Source organism: Macaca thibetana, chromosome 9 (assembly GCF_024542745.1).
Source record: "Macaca thibetana thibetana isolate TM-01 chromosome 9, ASM2454274v1, whole genome shotgun sequence".
NCBI lineage: Eukaryota > Metazoa > Chordata > Mammalia > Primates > Cercopithecidae > Macaca > Macaca thibetana.
The window spans coordinates 13,167-37,220 of NC_065586.1; the positions used below are offsets into that span (position 1 = coordinate 13,167).

Consider the following 24,054-nt stretch of genomic DNA (forward strand, 5'->3'; position numbering starts at 1 on the left):
ACATTGTTATATTTTTCAAACACTTCTTTGTTTAATTATTTATTAACTAGTCCTGTTTTTTAAATAAGAGCATTTATGACACAAAAAAATTAAACAATGCAGACTGATATATAAATCAAAATAAATGTTCTTTACATGTTTTCTGTTACAGTGGTAACACATATGTATAAACTTATTTATCATTTTTTTTCTTGTGCTGTGGTTATGTCCTGGGTTCATTCTCAAATGCTGTTCACCTTAGGCCAGGAAAAAAAAAACCTACCAGACTCTGTTTCAATTCATGAGTAAATATTTTCAAAAGAGTGACTTTGTAAAAATGTGTTCCAATGGCAAATTGATTCATTGTGACTGGATCACTTCTTCCAAAGACTTCTTGTCTTTATTTTGTTCCATGCCTACCTTTTAGCCATAATACAACAGAATCAAATATTGGCCACTGGGAAAAAAAAATATTCAAAGAAAGAAAGAATGTGAGCAGAACTTGTGACCATGAAGATTCGATGTTTTACCACAAAGCTTTCTAAAACAGAAGAGTGTAAAAAGATATTCAAAGTCAATTTCCTCAATGAGGCTTTGCAGAAAATGGGGAAACTAGAGGAAAAAAATAGCAGGACATTTCTACGGGTGATTTTAGATGTTACTATGCTTTACGGAAAAAAAAAAATACTTTACCTTTTAAAGAATCACAAAGAAGTATTAGAAACCAAAACTGTGGAATGTTTCCAAATTTAGTTGAACCTCTATGTAGTTATGTCTATATAGTTAGTCATGAAGTTGATGATTTTTTAAAAATCCATGCCTTGTGTAATAAAATACACAATGAATACTCAATGCTCATAGGAAAACATGTTAGACTTTGTGAAAGGAAAATCAACCTTGAGGACCCAAAATCACTAAGCTAAAACGAAAAGTCAAGCTCGGGCTGCTGGGGGCAAACCTGCCTCCCATTCTGTCCAAAGTCACCCGTTTGCTCACTGAGAGAAATGCGTATCTGAGTGCCTCATCGGGAGAGGGTAACCAGCAACTCAAAAGAATGAAACCATTTGTCTCTTACCTACCTATGACCTGGAAGCTCCCTGTCTGGCCTTCTCTTCAAGTTGTCTCACCTTTCTGGACTGAACCAAGGTACATCTTTCACATATTGATTGATGTCTCATATCTCCCTAAAGTGTGTAAAACCAAGCTGGGCCCCAACCACCTTGGGCCCATGTTGTTGGGACCTCCTGCGGAGGCATCACAGGCGCATCCTCAAACTTGGAAAAATAAACTTTCTAAAAAATATGAGACCTGTCTCAGATTTTCGGGGTTCACACATGTAATGTAGGATGTCAATGTTTATAAAACAGACATTATTCTATCTACTATTAAAATATGCTGCCAATTAACCTTAGACTTTCTCAACAAAATAAAAAATGTTGAAGAGGTACAAATAATATATTTAGACTTAAATAATGTTGCAAGTTTTAATATACCTACTTTTCAATTTTTCAATACCATTTTTACTACTTTAACACTGTAAGAAAAATTAGTAATGAAAACATGAATAAAAGTGTTTACAGGGGGTGCACATGTTTCCTCCAGCCTCCGCCCATCCCCAGCTTTCATCCCAACTGTCCTGAGGTGGCTCTAAGCATTTCTCCTTTCTCTATACCAAGATCTCCCCGCTGAAGCAAACCCAAATCTTTCCATATGTTATGACACGCTGTGATGATTAGCAACCAAAGCCTCAAGGAAGGGATGCTTTTGTAAAACAAGACTTGTAGAACATAATGTGTGAAGTAAAGCCCATGGCAGATCTCCCTCTTTAGCACATGGGGGCAGACAGGAAGCTTTTGCCTCACCTTCCTCATCGGCCCACAGCTGCGTCTCCCCAGGTCAGTTTTGAGGACAAGGTGCTCCAAAGCCGTGGCCTCTCCTCAGGTGGGTCCTGAGGAGAACAAAGCTCTGAATCTAATCCTAACCCCAATCCTGTCTCTAGACATTGACCCTGACTCTGATCTTGACCCTGACCATGACCCCACCTCTAACCATACTTCCGGCCCTGACTCTGACCCAGACCCTAATCCTAACCCTAACCGTACTATTGTCTTTACAATCTATCTCTAATCTTACCCCCTACTGCTAAATAGCTGTGGCCAAAAGCACTTTTTAAATTATTTAACTTCTTTTCCTTGAATTCTCTAAAGACATCCTAAAGGAGATGTCATTATGTATTTTGCAGTCCCTCTGAGTGGTATGGCTTCAGATAGGAAGTTCTAATACTTTGCAAGACATAAAAAGTTTGGAGAGTAACAGCACGGGGTTGTTAGGGATGCATGTTGGCATTCACGATAGTCATTGGTGCTGTTCTCCAAATATTTTCAGTTCAGTTTTTATGAATGCATTCTGACTACTCCAACCCACCTACTTAAATTTTGGCATGACCACATAGTAGGTTTTTTTTTTGTTTTTTGTTTTTTGCCAATGGAGGTGAGAAGAAATAACATGTGACTTTTTCAGGAGAAATCTCTAAGAACAGAGTTCTATTCAGCATGCTTTTTTCTCTTTTCTATAGCATTAATTTTAGCAATATTAATAGCTTCAAAAACTAACTTAGCTATTACGTTTTTTAAAATGTCTTTTGTCTTCCAGTTTGTAAGCCACACTGATCAGGACTACAGAGTTAAATTATTAGAAGTGATAAAGGAAAGATAATGCTTATCTTTCAAAAACATGAACTACCTGTTTAATGGGCAAAAACAAGTTTTGTTCTATTCATCAGGTAATAAACAAAACTCTACACAAAAAGTGAGGGTCAGGGAACGCAGAGAACACGCAACTGACTTCATGGTAGGAAGATTCTGAGTGCTAATTCAATGTTACTCCTTATTAGCTGCAAAATATAATTGTATTTGAAATTTTTATCATGGACACTAACCATCATTACGGACACAGGATGGCCATTGACCAATGAGAAAAGATGGTAGTCATAACAACCAGCAGTGCCCATGGCACATCCGCCAGTGTGCAGTGACTATCAGCTCCGACTGATCTGGATGTCTTAACAGCTTCATCTGTGAGTGACAGGATTGCCTTGTGTCAATGGCTCTCAAACCTGGGTGCTTGCTTGAATCTCTTAAAGAACTTTCAAAAATATGCTCATTGCTAATTCACAATTATACTGTTTAGGAATTATTAATCTGGGTGCTCCTGTATTGGGTGCCTATATATTTAGGATAGTTAGCTCTTCTTATTGAATTGAACCCTTTATCATTATGTAATGGTCTTCTTTGTCTCTTTTGATCTTTGTTGGTTTAAAGTCTGTGTTATCAGAGACTAGGATTGCAACCCCTGCCTTTTTCTGTTTTCCATTTGCTTGGTAGATCTTCCTCCATCCCTTTATTTTGAGCCTATGTGTGTCTCTGCACATGAGATGGGTCTCCTGAATACAGCACACTGATGGGTCTTGACTCTTTATCCAATTTGCCAGTCTGTGTCTTTTAATTGGACCATTTAGCCCATTTACATTTAAGGTTGATATTGTTATGTGTGAATTTGATCCTGTCATTATGATGTTAGCTGGTTATTTTGCTTGTTAGTTGATGCAGTTTATTCCTAGCATCAATGGTCTTTACATTTTGGCATGTTTTTGCAGTGGCTGGTAATGGTTGTTCCTTTCCATGTTTAGTGTTTCCTTCAGGAGCTCTTGAAGGGCAAGCCTGGTGATGACAAAATCTCTCAGCATTTGCATGTCTGTAAAGGATTTTATTTCTCCTTCACTTATGATGCTTAGTTTGGCTGGATATGAAATTCTGGGTTGAAAATTCTTTTCTTTAAGAATGTTGAATATTGGCCCCCACTCTCTTCTGGCTTGTAGTGTTTCTGCCAAAAGATCTGCTGCTAGTGTGATGGGCTTCCCTTTGTGGATAACCCAACCTTTCTCTGGCTGCCCTTAACATTTTTTCCTTCATTTCAACTTTGATGAATCTGGCAATTATGTGTCTTGGAGTTGCTCTTCTTGAGGAATGTCTTTGTGGCATCCTCTGTATTTCCTGAATTTGAATGTTGTTGTGCCTTGCTAGGTTGGTGAAGTTCTCCTGGATAATATCCTGAAGAGTGTTTTCCAACTTGGTTCCATTTTCCCCATCACTTTCAGGTATACCAATCAGATGTAGATTTGGTCTTTTCACATAGTCCCATATTTCTTAGAGGCTTTGTTCATTTCTTTTTACTCTTTTCTCTCTGAACTTCTCTTCTCACTTCATTTCATTCATTTGATCTTTAATCACTGATACGCTTTCTTCCAGTTGATCAAATCAGTTACTGAAGCTTGTGCATTTGTCACGTAGTTCTCTTGCCATGCTTTTCAGCTCTATCAGGTCATTTAAGGACACCTCTACACTGGTTATTCTAGTTAGCCATTTGTCTAATCTTTTTTCAAGGCTTTTAGCTTCTTTGCGGTGGGTTTGAACTTCCTCCTTTAGCTTGGAGAAGTTTGATCGTCTGAAGCCTTCTTCTCTCAACTCGTCGAAGTTATTCTCCACCCAGCTTTGTTCCATTGCTGGCAAGGAGCTGCGTTCCTTTGGAGGGGGAGAGAAAGCACTCTGGTTTTTAGAATTTTCAGCTTTTCTACTGTTTTTTCCGCATCTTTGTGGTTTTATCTACCTTTGGTCTTTGATGATGGTGACGTACAGATAGGGTTTTAGTGTGGATGTCTTTTCTGTTTGTTATTTTTCCTTCTAACAGGACCGTCAGCTGCAGATCGGTTGGAGTTTGCTCGAGGTCCACTCCAGACCCTGTTTGCCTGGGTATCAGCAGCGGAGGCTACAGAAGATAGAATATTGCTGAACAGTGAGTGTTGCTGTCTGATTCTTGCTCCAGAAGCTTCATCTCGGAGGTGTACCCAGCCATGTGAGGTGTGAGGTGTCGGTCTGCACCTAGTGGGGGATGTCTCCCAGTTAGGTTACTCAGGGATCAGAGACCCACTTGAGCAGACAGTCTGTCCATTCTCAGATCTCAACCTCCATGCTGGGAGAATCACTGCTCTCTTCAAAGCTGTCAGACAGGGACATTTACATCTGCAGAGGTTTCTCCTGCTTTTTGTTTAGCTATGCCCTGTCCCCAGATGTGGAGTCTACAGAAGCAGGCAGGCCTCCTTGAGCTGCGGTGGGCTCCACTCAATTCGAGCTTCCCAGCAGCTTTGTTTACTTACTTAAGCCTCAGCAATGGTCGGTGCCCCTCCCCCAGCCTCACTGCTGCCTTGCAGTTAGATCTCAGACTGCTGCACTAGCAATGAGGGAGGCTCCATGGGTGTGGGACCTTCTGGGCCAGGTGTGGGATATAATCTCCTGGTGTGCTGTTTGCTAAGACCCTTGGTAAAACACAGGATTAGGGTGGGAGTTGCCCGATTTTCCAGATGTTGTGTGTCTCAGTTTCCCTTGGCTAGGAAAAGGAATTCTCTTCCCCCTTGCACTTCCCAGGCAAGGTGATGCCTCACCCTGCTTCAACTCTCGCTGGTCAGGCTGCACCCACTGACCAGCACCGACTGTCCGACATGCCCCAGTGAGATGAACCCGGTACCTCAGTTGAAAATGCAGAAATCACCTGTCTTCTGTGTCGCTCACACTGGGAGCTGGAGGCTGGAGCTGTTCCTATTTGGCCATCTTGGGTCCCCCCTCCCAGCATCCCTTTATGATTAAAGCTCTCAGCAAAATAGGCATACAAGGGACATACATACCTTAATAAAAGGTATCTATGACACATGAACAGCCAACATAATAATGGGAAAAAGGTGAAAGCATTCCCTCTGAGAACTGGAGCAAGACAAGGATGCCCACTCTCTCCATTCCTCTTCAACATAGTACTGGAAGTCCTAACCAGAGCAATCAGACAAAAGAAAGAAATAGAAGAAATCCAAATCAGTAAAGAGGAAGTCAAACTGTCACTGGTTGCTGACCATATGATCTTTTGCCTTGAAAACCATACTGACTCCTCTAGAAAGCTCCTAGAATATATCAAAGAATTCAGCAAAGTTTCTAGATGCAGGATTAATGTACATGAATCAGTAGCTCTTCTTTCCACCAACAGCTACCAAGCAGAGAATCAAATCAAGAACTCAACCTCTTTTACAATAGCTGCAAAAAGCAAACAAACAAAAACAAAACAAAACAAAACAAAACTTAGGAATATACCTAACAAAGGAATTGAAAGACCTCTGCAAGGAAAATTACAAAACATTGCTGAAAGAAAGCATAGATGTAGCCAAGCATAGTGGTGGTGGGTGCCTGTAATCCCAGCTACTCGGGAGGCTGAGGCAGGAGAATCACTTGAACCCAGGAGGCAGAGGTTGCAGTGAGCTGAGATCATGCCATTGTGCTCCAGCCTCGGCAACAAGAGCAAAACTCCCTCAAAAAAAAAATGAAAGAAAGAAAAGAAATCATAGATGACACAAACAAATGGAAACACATTCCCATGGTCATGGATGGGTAGAATCAATGTTGTGAAAATTATCATTCTGTTAAAGGCAATCTACAAATTCAACACAATCCCCATCTGAATACCATCATCATTCTTCACATAATTGCAAAAACAATTCTAAAATTCATATGGAACCAAAAGAGAGCCACATAGCCAAACCAAGACTAAACAAAAAGAACAAACCTGGAGGCATCACACTACCTGATTTCAAACTGTGCAATAAGGCCATAGTTACCAAAACAGGATGGTACTGGTATGAAAATAGGCACATAGACCAATGGAACAGAACAGAGAACCTAGAAATTAACCCAAATACTTACAACAACGGATCTTCGCCAAAGTAAACAAAAACATAAAATTTCAACACATGATATCGGGATAATTGGTGAGCCACATGTAGAAGAATAAAACTGGATCCCCATCTTTCACCATATACAAAAATCTACTGCAAATGGATTAAGAACTTAAACTAATTCCTGAAACTATAAAAATTCTAGAGGATAACACTGGATAAACCCTTCTAGACATTGGCATAGGCAAGGATTTCACGACCAACAACTCAAAAGCAAATGCAATAAAAAACAAAGATAAATAGCTGGGACTTCTGTATATTAAAGAGCTTTTGCATGGCAAAGGCAACAGTCAGCAGAGTAAATAGACAACCCACAGAGTGGGAGAAACTCTTCACAATCTATACATCTGACAGAGGACTAATATCCAGAATCCACAACAAACTCAAACAAATCAGTATGAAAAAAACAAACAACCCCATCAAAAAATGAGCTAAGGATATGAATTGACAGTTCTCAAAAGAAGATATACAAATGGCCAACAAACATAAGAAAAAAATGTTCAACATCACTAATGATCAGGCCAATGCAAATCAGAACTACAATGCAATAACACCTCACCTCCAGAAAGCCATAATTTTAAAAATATTTAAAAACATTAGATGTTGCCGTGGATGTGGTAAACAGGGAACATTTCTGTACTGCTGGTGGGAATGTAAACTAGTACAGCCACTATGAAAAACAGTGTGGAGATTCCTTAAAGAACTAAAAGTAAAACTACAATTTGACCCAGAAATCCCCCTACTAGGTATCTACCCAGAGGAAAATAAGTCATTATTCAAAAAAGATTCTTGCACACACATGTTTATAGCAGCACAATTCACAAATGCAAAATCATGGAACCAACTCAAATTCCCATCAGTCAACATATATATTATGGAATACTACGCAGCCATAGAAAGGAATGAATTAACAGCATTTGCAGTGGCCTGGGTGAGACTGGAGACTATTGTTCTAGGTTATGTAACCCAGGAATGGAAAACAACATCGTATGTTCTCACTGATATGTAGGAGCTAAGCTATGAGGACACAAAAGCATAAGAATGATGCAATGGACTTTGGGGACTTGGGGGGAGGAATGGGAGGGAGGCGAGCAATAAAAGACACGAATATGGTGCAGTGTACACTGCTTGGGTAATGGGTGCACCATAATCTCACAAATCACCACTAAGGAACTTACTCATGTAACCAAATGCCATCTGTACCCCGATAACTTATGAAAAAATAAAATAAAAATAATAAATGAAAAATAAATTATAACACCAAGAAAGTGAAAAGACAACCCACAGAATGGGAAAAAAAGGATTGCAAACTATCCATCTGATAAAGGGTTAACAACCTTAATATATAAGGAGCTCAAACAACTCTACAAGAAAGTATCTAATAATCTGATCAAAAACAGCCAAAAAGATTTGAATATATATTTATCAAAAGAAGACATACAAATGGCAAACAGGCATATGAAAAGGTGCTCAGCCTCATTGATAGAGAAATGCAAATCAAAACTGCAGTGTGATATCATCTCATTGGAGTTAAAATGGCTTATATTCAAAATACAGGAAATAAACGCTAGCGAGAATTTGGAGAAAAGGGAACCCTCATTTACTGTTGGTGGGAATATAAATTAGTACAACCACTATAAAGAACAGTTTGGAGGTTCCTCAAGACACTAAAAATTGAGCTACCACATTATCCAGCAATCCTACTGTTGGGTATATACCCAAAAGGAAGGAAATCAGTATGTTGAGATATCTGTACTCCTGTGTTTGTTGCAGCACTATTTACAATAGCAAAGATCTGCAAGCAACCTGAGTGTCCATCAATAATGGATTGAAAAATGTGGTACAGACCGGGCGCGGTGGCTCAAGCCTGTAATCCCAGCACTTTGGGAGGCTGAGACGGGCGGATCACGAGGTCAGGAGATCAAGACCATCCTGGCTAACCCGGTGAAACTCCGTCTCTACTAAAAAATACAAAAAACTAGCCGGGCGAGGTGGCGGGCGCCTGTAGTCCCAGCTACTCAGGAGGCTGAGGCAGGAGAATGGCTTAAACCCGGGAGGTGGAGCTTGCAGTAGGCTGAGATCTGGCCACTGCACTCCAGCCTGGGTGACAGAGTGAAACTCCATCTCAAAAAAAATAAATATAAATAAATAAATAAATAAAAATAAAAAATGTGGTACATCTACACAAAGGAGAACTATTCAGCCCTAAAAACGAATGAAAACCAGTCATCTGCAAGATCATAGATGGAACTGGAAATCATTAAGTGAAATAGCCATGCACAGAAAGACAAACATCACATGTTCTCACTTATTTGTGGGATCTCAAAATCAACCCACTTGAACTCATGAACACAAAGAGAAGGATGATTACCAGAGGCTGGGAAGATAGTGGGGAGGTAGGGTGAGGTGGGCATTGCTCATGTGTACAAAAAATAATTCGAATGAATGAGAGTCGCTCTTTGATAGCACAATAGGGTGACTCATGAACACAGAGAAAAGGATGATTACCAGAGGCTTGGGAGGATAGTGGGGAGCTAGGGGAGGTGGGCATTGTTCATGGGTACAAAAAATAATTAGAATGAATGAGAGTCGCTATTTGATAGCACAGTAGGGTGACAATGGTCAATAATAATGTAATTGTACATTTTAAAACAACTTAGAGAATATAATTAGATTGTTCACAACTCAAAAAACAAATGCTTGAGGGGATGGATGTCCCATTCTTTGTGATGTGATTATTTAACTTTGTATGGCTGTATCAAAACATCTTGTTTATGTTACATATATATACACCTATGTACCCACAAAATCAAAAATTAAAAAATTATGAGACACGACTCAATTTGAATTTGGGGTAAGTAATGTTACTATTTGTATAAATATCTTTCAATACTTGCTTAAACACATTACACACAAATATGCAAATATTGCTTAGTTATACTAAAAAGTTATTCATTGCTTATCCCAATTTTAAACTTTACTGTGTTTCTTATATTTTCTTTCAGTGAATCTGACACATCCATTATAGAAGTATCATAGGATTTACAAAGAGATTGTACAGACATGGGGAAAAAAGAATAAAAGAAAAATCCTTAGAGGTCATATGGGTTGGTAAGAGTATAAAAGAGAACTGAGTCCCATATGATACATTAAAAACATAACAGGATGTACATCTGAGCTCTCACCAGGAGCCATGGCAACCAGATTGCCCCTGGGCTGAGGGTGAAGTCCCTGAGCACTCTCAGAGACAGACAATGCAAATCAAGTTCGTTCTCATTGTGCTTGCTTGGCCTTCAAAATTGTGTGAGTCCCTAAGCATATATATAATCATGAGTAGTTGTGGGAAAAATAACACCATTAAATGTGCCACAAAAAAAGACTCATCACAAATACTGCAGATGTTTAGATCAGATGTCTGAAGCAAAGAAACAGAGTGTAATAAAAAATAATTTAAAGAAAATTGAGCTTGATAAATCTGTTTCTTTATCTTTATAATAATGCCAAATTTGTTGAGATTTTCTTAAAATGGCATGATTTGTCTACAGCTCTTTGTACTCTGTCTGGCTTAAGTTAAATGTATATACAATTTATATAATAAAATACTGGGCTGTTTTATTATAGTGATAATTTCTTGGTCACCACTTTGATCATATTCTACAAATGGCACTGTAAGACCTATGACTGGTTATCAACAACATAAAGTGATCATGAGAGTTTTGTGGCAGATGAAGGAAGGTTAGTTAGTGCAGTGGCAATAGTTGGCAACCTGAGAAACCAAGCTTACTATTTTAGAAAAGTATTATTCTTTCTAACTAGATATTTCCATGAAAAGAACCTTGTGAAATGCAGAAATGCCAAAAGAATAATTATAATAACCAAATAACTAAAATACATCTAAATTTCTCTGACAATTTAACTTCATGCAGGGTGCAGCCAGAATCACAAAGTTTACTAACATAGACATTTATGATCTCAAGACATTTAATTCTTAGCTCGTTGAGGAAAAAAGCAGTAGAATTGTTATTGCAGAGACAAAAGACAGAAAACAGTGGAGGGGCTTGACCACAAGGCATGTTACAATTGTTGAAAACCTCTAAAAATCCTGCCTGGTGATAAGTTTTTCTTATCTCCTTATTGAAGAATATATGAGCAGGCAGGGCATGGTGGCTCAAACCTGTAATCCCAACATTTTGGGAGGCCAATGTTGGGGGATCACTTGAGGTCAGGAGCTCAAGACTAGCCTGAGCAACATAGCAAAACCCTGTCCCTACAGTTTCTTTTTAAATTAGCTGGCTGTAGTCCCAGCCACTAGGGAGGCTGAGGTGGGAGAATTGCTTGAGCTTAGGTATTTGAATCTGGAGTGAGCTATGACTGTGCCACTGCACTCCAGCAAGAATGACAGAGCTAGGTCCTGTGTACAAATATATACATATTGTGTGTGTTGCCAATGACCAGTCATAGGTCTTACAACGCTGTTTATACAATATGGTAAAAATGATGCTGACAAAGAAATTATCACAATAATACTAATAATAATAGACCAGTGTATTTTATTATGTAAGTTGTTCATAAATTTAATATAAAAGAGGTAGAGTATGAAGGTTTGTAGACAAATCACGTCATTCTTTAAAAATCTCAACATAATAGAATTTTTTTTGAGATAGAGTCTCATTCCGTCACCTAGGCTGGAGTGCAGTGGCTAGATCTCGGCTCACTGCAACCTCTGCCACCCTGGTTCAAGCAATTCCCCTGCCTCAGCCTCCCAAGTAACTGGGATTATAGGTTCCTGCCACCATGCCCGGCTAATTTTTGTATTTTTAGTGGAGACGGGGTTTCACCATCTTGGCCAGGCTGGTCTTAAACTCCTGACCTTGTGATCCACTGACCTCGGCCTCCCAAAGTGCTTGGATTCTAGGCATGAGCCACTGCACCCAGCCAACACTTCTTTTTTAAACTGTGCAAGCTCTTTGACCATCATGTCTCCATGCATCACTGTAATAAGATAACCAGAGCAACTGTTTCCACTGTGGAGTTGGAGGAGACAAAGATACATCCTTTGTACTTTGGGTGCTCTTATCAGGATCAGGGGAGGTCCCTGCACTGATTTTATCTCTCTTAAATGCGCAAAATACAGAGATTTTTAAAGTGAATAATTTTAAAAGGAATTAAAAATTCTATAATTTTCAGGGACATGCAGGTTTTCTATTGATCATGCTTTTTCTTGATATTTTTAGGCTCTGGCCAGCCGCAAATGAATAATCTCTATCATCATCATTGTGTTCCTTTGTGTTTTAACCTTTCCTGATTCCATTCTCTCTACCTTTTATTTTGAAGAAGAATAGACACCAGAAAATCCTATCCCTACCAAATGCAAAAAAAAAAAAAAAAATATAAATATTAAGATTTACAAATCACATTTGTGAATATATATTTTAATTAGAAAATTACAATTTTAAACTTTCAGAGGAAATGGCAGTAATATAAAACAGAGGACTTTTTTTTTTTAAGACAGAGTCTCGTTGTGTCGCCCAGGCTAGAGTGCAGAGGCACGATAAACAGACAACATTTTTATAATAAGGAACTCTTGTATTCTTAATATTTTGCAAATTATTATTCTCTCATCACCAAATAATGTTACCTAAGGTAATATACAACCAATTTAATAAGTTTAGTTTTAAAACACACAAAATTACAAAACAATTAATATGATATTTGAAATCATGATGCATATTGCCAGCCTCCCTTCAGGTAAAATTCTATTAACTCTACAAAAATTTCATAAATGGCAGACATTACATTTCCATACAGTTTTGTGGTAACCAAAAAAGAATTATTAGCAATTTTTATATCACATTGAGACAAAATATTATTTGTGATAAATATCGTTGTTGTTATGTATTTAAAACATCTCATGTATTAAGAAATCATACTTTAGATGGGGTCAAGCTGGCCGATTACAAGCAACTGTGGCCCGTGGCTCTCACAGAGGGCAGTGACAAGTGCGAGTGAATTCTGCACCTTCAGTTGAGGTATCCAGGTTCTTGCACTGGGACTGACTGGGCAGACAATTCGACCCACAGGGAGTGAGGAAAAGCAAGTGGAGGATGGCCCACCCAGGTGGACACGAGCTAGGGGAGCCCCCAGTAGCAGCCAAGGGAGGCGGTGAGTGATTGTGTGACTCTGCCCGGGAAACCACGCTTCTCCCACGGATCTTGGCAACCTGCAGATCAGGAGGTCCCCTCATGAGCCCAGCCCCCATGGCCTGGGTCTGAAGCACAGAACTGTGTGGAGTCTCAGCGGAGAGCTCGCTGGCTCACTGGGGCATGCTGGAAACCCAGGAGTTTTGCGTACTTTGCCCCAAGAATTCCAGCAAAGCGGGAGATACATCCATGCATTCCCCTATGAAGGGGGCTGAATCCAGGGAGCCAAGTGACGTCATTCTGAGGCCCCACTCCCACAGTCCCTCACAACTGACATCATTCTGAGGCCCCACTCCCACAGTCCCTCACAAGTGAAGTCATTCTGAGGCTCCACTCCCACAGCCCCTCAGTCATTCTGAGGCTCCACTCCCACAGCCCCTCACAAGTGAAGTCATTCTGAGGCTCCACTCCCACAGCCCCTCACAAGTGACATCATTCTGAGGCTCCACTCCCACAGCCCCTCACAAGTGACGTCATTCTGAGGCTCCACTCCCACAGCCCCTCACAAGTGACGTCATTCTGAGGCCCCACTCCCACAGCCCCTCACAAGTGATGTCATTCTGAGGCCCCACTCCCACAGCCCCTCACAAGTGATGTCATTCTGAGGCTCCACTCCCACAGCCCCTCACAAGTGAAGTCATTCTGAGGCTCCACTCCCACAGCCCCTCACAAGTGATGTCATTCTGAGGCCCCACTCCCACAGCCCCTCACAAGTGACGTCATTCTGAGGCCCCACTCCCACAGCCCCTCACAAGTGAAGTCATTCTGAGGCCCCACTCCCACAGCCCCTCACAACTGACATCATTCTGAGGCCCCACTCCCACAGCCCCTCACAAGTGAAGTCATTCTGAGGCCCCACTCCCACAGCCCCTCACAACTGACGTCATTCTGAGGCCCCACTCCCACAGCCCCTCACAAGTGACATCATTCTGAGGCCCCACTCCCACAGCCCCTCACAACTGATGTCATTCTGAGGCCCCACTCCCACAGCCCCTCACAAGTGATGTCATTCTGAGGCTCCACTCCCACAGCCCCTCACAAGTGACGTCATTGTAAGGCTCCACTCACACAGCCCCTCACAAAACCCATTGGCTTGGAATTCCAGCTGGTGGGGGGCAGCAGGCTGGAGATAGCCGGAGATGGACAGAGTTCCCAGGCAGCCTCTGTATCTGAGGTTTGAGTTGGCCGCTCTAGCCTGCTGGCACCAGGGACCAGGAGGAGTTCCCCATAACACAGCACAGCTGCTGTGCCGGATTGTGGCCAGGCCGCTTCTTTAAGTGAGACCAAAATCCATCCCTCCTCACTGGACAGGGCCTCCCCATCCGAATTTCAGCAACTCCAGCCAGAGTTCTGTGGACAGAACTCTCATTTCTCCCTGGGATGAGGTCCCCAGGGAGAGGGGTAGCTGCTGTCTCCCAAGTTCAGCCGACCTAGCCTTGCCAGCCTGCTGGCTCTGGAGACTCCCAGGGATCAGCACAGCACACCTGCTCTGCTGGGGGCAGCCAGACTGCTTCTTTAAGCAGTCCCTGATCCTGTTCCTCTCAACTGGGTGAGACCTCCCAACAGGGGTCTCCAGACACCTCCTACAGGTGCATTCCAGCTGGCATCAAGTCGGTGCCTCCTTGGACGGTGCTCCCAGAGGAAGGATCAGGCTGCCATTTTTGCTGTTTCACAGCATTCACTGGTGATACCTCCAGGTGCAGGAGAGACTGAGGCGACTAGGGTCCAGAGTGGACCCCAAAAAAACCACAGCAGCCCTAGGGAAGTGTTAAAAACAAACAGAAAGCAACAACAACAATATCAACAAAAAAGACCCCACAAAAACCCCATTCAAAGGTCAGCAACATCAAAGATAAAAGATAGATAAGCCCACAAAGATGAGAATGCATCAACACAAAAATGCTGAAAACTCAAAAAGGCAGAATGCCTCTTATCCTCTAAATGACAACACCACCTCCCCAGCAAGGGCACAGAACTGACCCGAGGCTGAGATGGCTTAATTGACAAAAATAGGCTTTAAGAGGTGGGTAATAACAAACTTCACTGAGCTAAAGGAGCATGTTCTAACTTAATGCAAGAAGCCAAAAATCATAAAAGAATACAGTAGCTGATACCCAGAACATTCAGTTTGGAGAGCAACATAACTGACCTGATGGAGCTGAAAAAAACAACACCAGAACTTCACAATGCAACCACAAGTATCATTAGCAGAATAGGCCACGTGGAGGAAAGAATCTCAGAGCTTGAAAACTGTCTGTCTGATATAAGATAGGAAGAAAAGAATAGAGAAAAAAGAACTAAAAAGAATGAACAAAACCTTCAAGAAATATGGGATTATGTAAAAAAAAACTGAACGTAAGACTGATAAGGATACACTGATCCACCACGATCAAGATGGCTTCATCCTGGCCGGGCGTGGTGGCTCACTCCTGTAATCTCAGCACTTTAGGAGGCCGAGACGGGTGGATCACGAGGTCAGGAGATCGAGACCATCCTGGCTAACACGGTGAAACCCCGTCTCTACTAAAAATACAAAAAAAAAAAAAAAAAAAATTAACCAGGCGTGGTGGTGGGCGCCTGTAGTCCCAGCTACTCGGGAGGCTGAGGCAGGAGAATGGCATGAACCCTGGAGGCGGAGCCTACAGTGAGCCAAAATCACACCACTGCACCCCAGCCTGGGCGACTGAGAGACACTCTGTCTCAAAAAAAAAAAAAAAAAAAAAAAAAAAAAAAAAAAAAAAAAGATGGCTTCTTCATCCCTGGGATACAAGGTTGGTTCAACATAGGCAAATCTATAAATGTAATTCATCACATAAACAGAACTAAACGCAAAAGTTGTGTGATTATATCAATAGACGCAGAAAAAGCATTCAATAAAATTCAACATCCCTTCATGTTAAAAAAAAAAAAAAACTCTCAATAAACTAGCTATTGAAGGATGATACCTCAAAATAATAAGAGCCATACATGACAAACCCCCAGCCAATATCATACTGAATGGGCAAAAGCTAGAAGCATTCTCCTTGAAAACAGGCACAAGACAAGGATGGCCTCTCTCGCCACTCCTATTCAACATAGTATTGAAATTTCTGGCCAGGGCCATTGGGCAGGAAAAAGAAACAAAGGTATTTAAATAGGAAGAAAGGAAGTCAAATTATCTTTATTTGCAGATTACATGATCCTGTGTCTAGAAAACCCCATCATCTTAGCCCAATAGCTTCTTAAGCTGATAAACCACTTAAGCAAAGTCTCAGGATACAAAATCAATGTGCAAAAGTCGTTAGCATTCCTATACACCAACAACATGCAAGCAGAGAGCCAAATCATGAATGAACTTCATTCACAATTGCTCAAAGAGAATCAAATACCTAGGAATACAGTTAACAAGAGAAATGAAGGACCTCTTCAAGGAGGACTACAAACCACTGCTCAGAGAAATCAGAGAGGACACAAACAAATGGAGAAACAGTTATGCTCACGGATAGGAAGAATTAATTCATGAAAACGGCCGTACTGCCCAAAGTAATTTGTAAAAGAATTCAGTGCTATTCCCATTAAACTACCATTGATATTCTTCAGAGAATTAGAAGAAATTATTTTAAAATTCTTATGGAACTAAAAAAGAGCCCAAATAGCCAAAACAACTCTAAGCAAAAAGAACAAAGCTGGAGGCATCACACTACCCAACTTCAAACTATACTATAAGGCTACAGTAACCAAAACACCATGGTACTGGTACAAAAACAGACACATAGACCAATGGAACAAAATAGAGAACTCAGAAATAAGATCATACACATTCAACCATCTGATGACAAATCTGACAAACACAAGCAATGGGGAAAGGATCCCTTATTTAATAAATCGTGTTGGGAAAACTGGCTAGCCGTATGCAGAAAACTGAAACTGTACATCTTCCTTACACCTTATACAAAAATTAACTCAAGATGGATTAAAGACTTAAACATAAGACCTAAAACCATTAAAACCCTAGAAGAAAACCTAGTCAATACCATTTAGGACATAGGCATGGGCAAAGACTTCATGACTAAAACACCAAAAGCAATGGTAACAAAAGCCAAAATTGACAAATGGGATCTAGTTAAACTAAAGAGCTTCTGCACAGCAAAATAAACTCATCAGAGTGAAAGGCAACCTACAGAATGGGAGAAAATTTTTGCAATCTATCCATCTGACAAAGGGTTAACATCCAGAATCTACAAGAACTTAAATTTACAAGAAAAAAACAACCCCATCAAAAAAGGGGCAAAGGAAATGAACAGGCACTTCTCAGAAAAAGACATTTATGCGGCCAACAAACATACGAAAAAAGAAAAAAAAAAAAACCTCATCATCACTGGTCATTAGAGAAATGCATATCAAAACCACAATGAGATACCATCTCACGCCAGTTAGAATAGTGATTATTAAAAAGTCAGGAAACAGCAGATGCTGGAGAAGATGTAGAAAATAAGAATGCTTTTACACTGTTAGTGGGAGTTTAAATTAGTTCAAATATTGTGGAAGACAGTGTGGCAATTCCTAAAGGATCTAGAACCAGAAATACCATTTGACTCAGCAATCCCATTCCTTGGTATATACTCAAAGGAGTATAAATCATTCTACTATAAAAAATCATGCATACGTATGTTTATTTCAGCACTGTTCACAATAGCAAAGACTTGGAACCAACCCAAATGCCCATCGATAATAGACTGGATTTAGAAAATGTGGCAAATATACACCATGGAATACTATGCAGCCATAAACATTGATGAGTTTATGTCCTTTCCAGGGACATAGATGAAGCTGGAAACCATCATTCTCAGCAAACTAACACAAGAAAAGAAAACCAGACCAGGCGCAGTGGCTCATGCCTGTAATCCCAGAACTTTGAGAGGCTGAAGTGGGCAGATCCCCTGAGGTCAGGAGTTTGAGACCAGCCTGACCAACATGGAGAAACCCTCTCTCTACTAAAAATACAGAAAATTAGCCAGGTGTGGTGGCACATGCCTGTAATCCCAGCTACTTGGGAGGCTGAGGCAGGAGGATAGCTTGAACCTGGGAGGCAGAGGTTGCAATGAGCTGAGATTGTGCCACTGCACTCCAGCATGGGCAATAAGAGTGAAACTCCATCAAAAAAAAAAAAAAAAAAAGGCAACAAAAAGAAAACCAAAAACCACATGTTCTCACTCATAAGTGGGAGTTGAACAATGAGACCACATGGGTATATACATGTTCGCCTCCCACAAGGAGGATAACATCACACACCAGGGCCTGTCTGGGGCTGAGGGGCTGGGGGGCTGGGGGGCTGGGGGAGGAGTAGCATTAGGAGAAACACTTAATGTAGATGACGGGTTGATGGGTGCAGCAAACCACCATGGCTTGTCTATATCTAGGTAACAAACCTGAACATCCTGCCCCTGTATCCCAGAACTTAAAGTATAATTTAAAAATTTACATAAATGCATAAAGTCTAGTGTAACTAATATATTATAATGAAATGTCAACTATAATCCCAGCTCAAAGAGAATACCATAAAATTATGAAGGGCTTTCCACAAATCTCTAAATTTATGTCCTAAGATTACATTTGTATTTCTTCTTGAATAATTTCCTTATTTTAGCTATGATTTAGTGATAGTAAGATGGTAGTCATGAGGAAAAAATTCTCCTAACACTCCACTGAGAAAATTCTGCCTCATTTCACCACACACCTGAGTCTTAAGCAGTCACTTCTAATGCAGCTGAATAACAGATTCTCACCCAGCTGAGTCTATGAATTGAATCCATGTATGTGAGATAAGGCCCCCAAGGAGTGGTAATAAGCTGGGAATGCCATCAGCTCATCTTCCTTCAGTTCTATATTGTCATTGTCCCCTGTAGAAGCAGGACAGCAAGCTGAGAATGCCATCAGCTCATCTTCCTTCAGGCTTATATTTGTCATTGTCACTTGTAGAAACAGGACAGCCCTGGCATTGGGATTGTTAGAAACAGAGAATTATCAAAGGGAAAATTGAACTTCCCTAATTTTTGGAAAACAGCAGATTGGAAACAGATGAGCTCCAACCTTTTCCATGTGTGAGGTCACTGTCCCAGGTAGCCTTGCTCAGGACCACATTTCTTGTCAGCAAAACAGAAGTTAAATGATATTTCTAACTTCCAAAAGAAGAGAACATAATGTCAGATTTTCTCATGGATTCCTACAAGTTCAAGAAAGTTTCATGGCCTTCATTTATTTCTTCTTCAGTGGTCTCAGGGTCACCTAGAAATATAAGCTACTTTGTTGGAATTTGGAAGATACCTCATGCTCCAAAATTACTTAAAAAGATGTGCTTTTTCTCCCTGGGAAAAGAGCCCCAAGTCAAGGCATCTGGTGTGGGAAGCAGAATGCAGGCTGCTTTTCACCTCCCACATAGTAGGCCTGGTATATTTATCAAGGGCAGAAAAAAAAAACACCTCCATTGCAGGCAGCACTGATGGCTGAGATGCACACTGTCCTTCTTTATATACCTTATTTTGACATAAATTTCCAGGAACCTGTGTTTGCCATCCCATCCCTTTTTCTCCTCTACTGTCTCTAGTCATGGGATATTTTATTTCACAAACTAGAACATCTACTTCTTGGCAACAGAGACACTTTTTGCTTTGTGACCCACCAACCAAACCTGAATTCTAACTTAAACGTTAACCTTAATCCTGATTATAACTGCCACGTTTATGATACTTTTAATAAAAAAAAAAAAACTTGATGTTATAATGGTAGCTTTTCTTCCCACAAACCTATATATCTTAGCATAGAGCACCAGCTCAGCCTGTTTGGGTTTGGCGTGGTGTGTTCCCATGCTTTGTCTTTGATTCTATAACAGACAAGTCTTCCAGTTGGCCTCCTTTAGGACACCCTCACCCTCAGACTTCTACTCTCTGCAAATACAATTCTGCCTGAACTCTCTGACTGGATCCATTCCATCATTAGCTGCCATAAGTACAACCTCAATACTCAATCTTTGTTGTTTCTCAGCTCTTTATTTGTTCATTTAATTGCCTTATTTGAAGTTTCTCTATTTATTCTTTTTAAACTTTCCTTGGCCAGTGCTCACAGAAAAAAAAAAAAAAAAAAAACTGTCAAGTAAGAATCCTACACCTAGCAAAGCTATGTATCAAACATTGAGGATTGCTTGAGTTCAGGAGTTCAAGACAGACCTGGGCTACATACTGAGACCTTGTCTCTGCTAAAAATACAAAATATATATTAGCCAGGCGTGGTGGTGTGCACCTATAGTCTCTCAGCTACTTGGGAGGCTGAGGTGAGAGAATTGCTTGAGCTCAGGAGATCTAGGCTACAATGAATTATGATTGCACTCCTGAACTCCAGCCTGAGTGAGAGTGAGGTCCTGTCTGAAACAAAACACCACCAGCACCACCAGCACCACCAATACAGAACCTTAGGGAATATAACAAAAATGTAGTTTTGGTCAATTGTTCCTATTTTAAATTTCTGATTTTTCTTTACATTCTAATGTAAAAAGAAATGACAGCACTGGTGAGACCTAGGCTGGAGGGGCCTGCCCTAGGCTCACATGTTACCTCTGGGTGATCCCTACAAAATCTCCAGAGACATCTGGGGTGAGGAATAAGCCAATGTCAGCATCTCAGAAAAGGGTTACACTTTAGACCTTCCTGAAGCAAGAGCCTGAAAGAGTTGGGATCTAGCAGGAGCACATTGTGCTCTCTTAAGCATTTCCCACCAAATGACCTAGATGCAGGGCTGTCTCTAGGACGTGGGTGCTTGGGTACCAGAGTTCTAAGTTCTGTTGGGGTCTGTCACCAAGGAAGTAAGATCACTTTTTCAAAGTTTCATCCTCTCGGCCCCTTGCTTTCTTCCATAAAACCCATCCAAAGGCCCTGCTGGGCTACTGACTGCTCATTATCCCTGCATGTCAACTCTACCTGTCTCTCTCTCGATTTCTCTCATCTCTTTTACTTCCTCTGTCCAGTGTTTTCTCCCTCATTTTCTGCCTGTGTCTTTCTTTTTCCCTGTCCATATGTATTTCTCTCCCTGTCTTTCTACTGCATTCCTCAACTTCAGAAAGCAAGCTCCAGTGTTATGAGCTGCTCTATGCGGTGGCCTACACAACAGAGAATGAGGGAGTGCCCAGACCCCGGGAGACACTCAGGCTGTCATCTACACTGAATCCGACCAGTACCCACATGAGTGTGCTTGGAAGCCAATCCTCCCACAGCCCAGCTTCAGCTGAGAACGCAGCCTTGGCCTCATGGAGCCTCAGGTGCAGGCAGCCAGTGAAGCTGTGTCCAGATTCAGGTCCACATAAACCATGGGATAGTAGGGATTTGTTGTTAAAGGTGCTGAGTTTGGGGACAATGTTGTCTGAGAGAAGCAGATCACTATCTTCTTCTTCCAGGCCCCAGAGTCCTCCTTCCCTCTCCTTTTCTCTTCCTCAGGCTCCCTCTAGATCCACCAGTCTCTTTCTCGCATCCTCTGCCAAAGTCACTTCTGCCTGCATATCTCCACCAGGAGTGGCATCTCCCCAACACACTGTTCCCAGACTTGTACAGGGCTGGCCCTCTGTTGTCATCCTGGTCATGGCATAAATGTCACCTCAGTGAGGTATTTGGGTCCCTTGAATGCTATGGTCCCCCACCCTCCCTCCCAACATCCTACTTTATTTTAATTATAGCATTTACTCTTCTTTTACATGCATTTGCTTTAGTGTTTTTGTCCATATATCCTCAGACTGTGGGCTCCTTGAGTGGGGGAAAGGGCCACTCTGTCACTTCTCAGCACCACATGCTGGGCCCACCAGGGCCCTTGGCACAGGTTTAGTTCTGTGGCAGCGTTGCTGAGTGAATAGATGAAAAAATGTCTAACATCCTTGTCTGCTTCTGATCACCTCATAATGACATATTTATTTCTTTTAAGAAACATAATTATAGGCCGGGCGTGGTGGCTCAAGCCTGTAATCCCAGCACTTTGGGAGGCCGAGACGGGCGAATCATGAGGTCAGGAGATCGAGACCATCCTGGCTAACATGGTGAAACCCCATCTCTACTAAAAAATACAAAAAACTAGCCAGACGAGGTGGCGGGTGCCTGTAGTCCCAGCTACTCGGGAGGCTGAGGCAGGAGAATGGTGTAAACCCGGGAGGCGGAGCTTGCAGTGAGCTGAGATCTGGCCACTGCACTCCAGCCTGGACGACAGAGCCAGACTCCGTCTCAAAAAAAAAAAAAAAAAACACAATCATAGTTGATAATAAAACATAAATGGCAAAATAATTATAATTTCTGAAGTTTCCTGTTGAGTATTTGTGATAGCTTTTATAATGATCTCTATTAAGATTTTAAGTTTTATAACTTTTACATTTGATTTTTAATGAAAACCTGTTTTATTTAACTCTGAGTTGTGACAATAAATTTTATAGTCTATCTCCAAATTTTTCTATAGTTTAATAGTTTTATTCTTTTTATGAATGATTTTGACCCTGATATTTATTTTGGAAAGAGGAATTCTACAAGTTTTCTACAAGGTCGGGCCAATCACGTTTCTCATCCAGGATTTAGCATCTGATGTTCCAATTAACAGTTTTACAAGTTGATATGTCAAGTAACCCTGTGCCATATGTGCCCTAAATAATTCTAAATTATTTGATGAATATTTGACTCTCTTTAGTTTTCAAAAATTGTTAATCATAACTTGTTAGTTCATGTACAACTCTGAACTCATGCACTAGATTTAAATTCTGCAGTTGCTTACACATCTGGCTTATGGTAAAGGTGGATCTTTAGATAAACAAACAATTTGGAAATTTATGACAGTTGGGAAAATAATTTCAGAACAAGAAGCGAGAAGGAGAAGTCAATGGTGGGGCAAAAGAAGAGAGGTCAGAATCATAAGGGGCAAGAGGGAGAGCTGCACGCCAGGAGGAAACCGAAGGACAAGGAGGGGAAGGATTTACTAAAACATATGTCTAGTTTTTGTTGCTCTGATTGTAATTTTTTTCATCTTTAGCCATCTTCAGCCACAGAATATTTTAGTGGAGCAATGTTTTATTTAGAATTGTATGTAGAGTCTTCTTCCTACCAACTAAAAATACTGTCCATTTGACCTGAGGAATCTTTGTTTTTCTAAAGTGCCTCTCAAAGGAACCATGTTTCTCTAGTCAACATTAATGAATGTGGCCATTAAAGGTTCAAATAATCCTTGATGAAGTAATGCTATTCAGAGAAATAACTGTAAGAATTGTAATTAAATTATATATGTACCAATAGTTTTACCCTAAAATGAAGAGTATTTAGAGTACAGTTTGTGTGTAATCCTGTGCACCTAATATCTCAGCCCTAATGCAATGGTTGGCCATATCTTAAAGCAGAAAAAAGCCTATGACCCTAGTGGATATAAAACCAGAGAAAACATGCTCTATGGATTAAAGATGTTTTCTAAAGATAAAAAAAAAGTGAAAGGAGAATGTAACCAGCTTCACAGTAACTGACAGCAACACTTATCCAAAATGATGCTGATCGACGGTAAACCACTAACCGTCCTCTCTGTGAGGTTGGCTCAAACAATAGGCACAAAGATCCTATGCCTATGGTCTACCCTCAGATTGTTCTTATAAAAAAAAACTTTAGGCATTATAACACATAACAGTAACACAAGGATAGCACAGTGGGATGAAGATGGCCTGATTCTACCAGGAATGTCAACGAAATGGGGTCTACAAAGTCTAGGTACCAAACTCAGAATAAATAGCTGCAGAACTCGATAGAAAGAGAACAGAGTTAAGCTCTTGTGCTGACTTACCACATCATCATGCACTTGACAAGTCAGGAAAAGCAAGGCAAAGGCGACCTTCATGCGCGGTGCACATAGTCAAGGCTGCCACCTATGGCAGGGGAGAGTGCAGAATATATTTCAGTGGAGTCTTCATGTCACCATGAAAATTAGTAGACCACCTGGGGTAAGTGTCCTATTCAAGTGTACTATTTTAAAATCTTTTATACCATATGTTTACTGTACCTTTTCTGTTTA

At 40.8% G+C, this 24,054-nt stretch overlaps 1 long non-coding RNA gene across 2 annotated transcripts in view; it reads right to left on the reverse strand.

Annotated features, from left to right (window-relative positions):
* The window catches only part of LOC126963151 (uncharacterized), a 67,892-nt gene that overhangs the window by 11,108 nt on the left and 32,730 nt on the right, over positions 1 to 24,054 (reverse strand). For both annotated transcript variants that reach the window (XR_007728965.1, XR_007728964.1), the window contains one exon: positions 23,827 to 23,908. This is a non-coding gene — a long non-coding RNA (uncharacterized LOC126963151). The remainder of the gene's footprint in view (positions 1 to 23,826; positions 23,909 to 24,054) is intronic.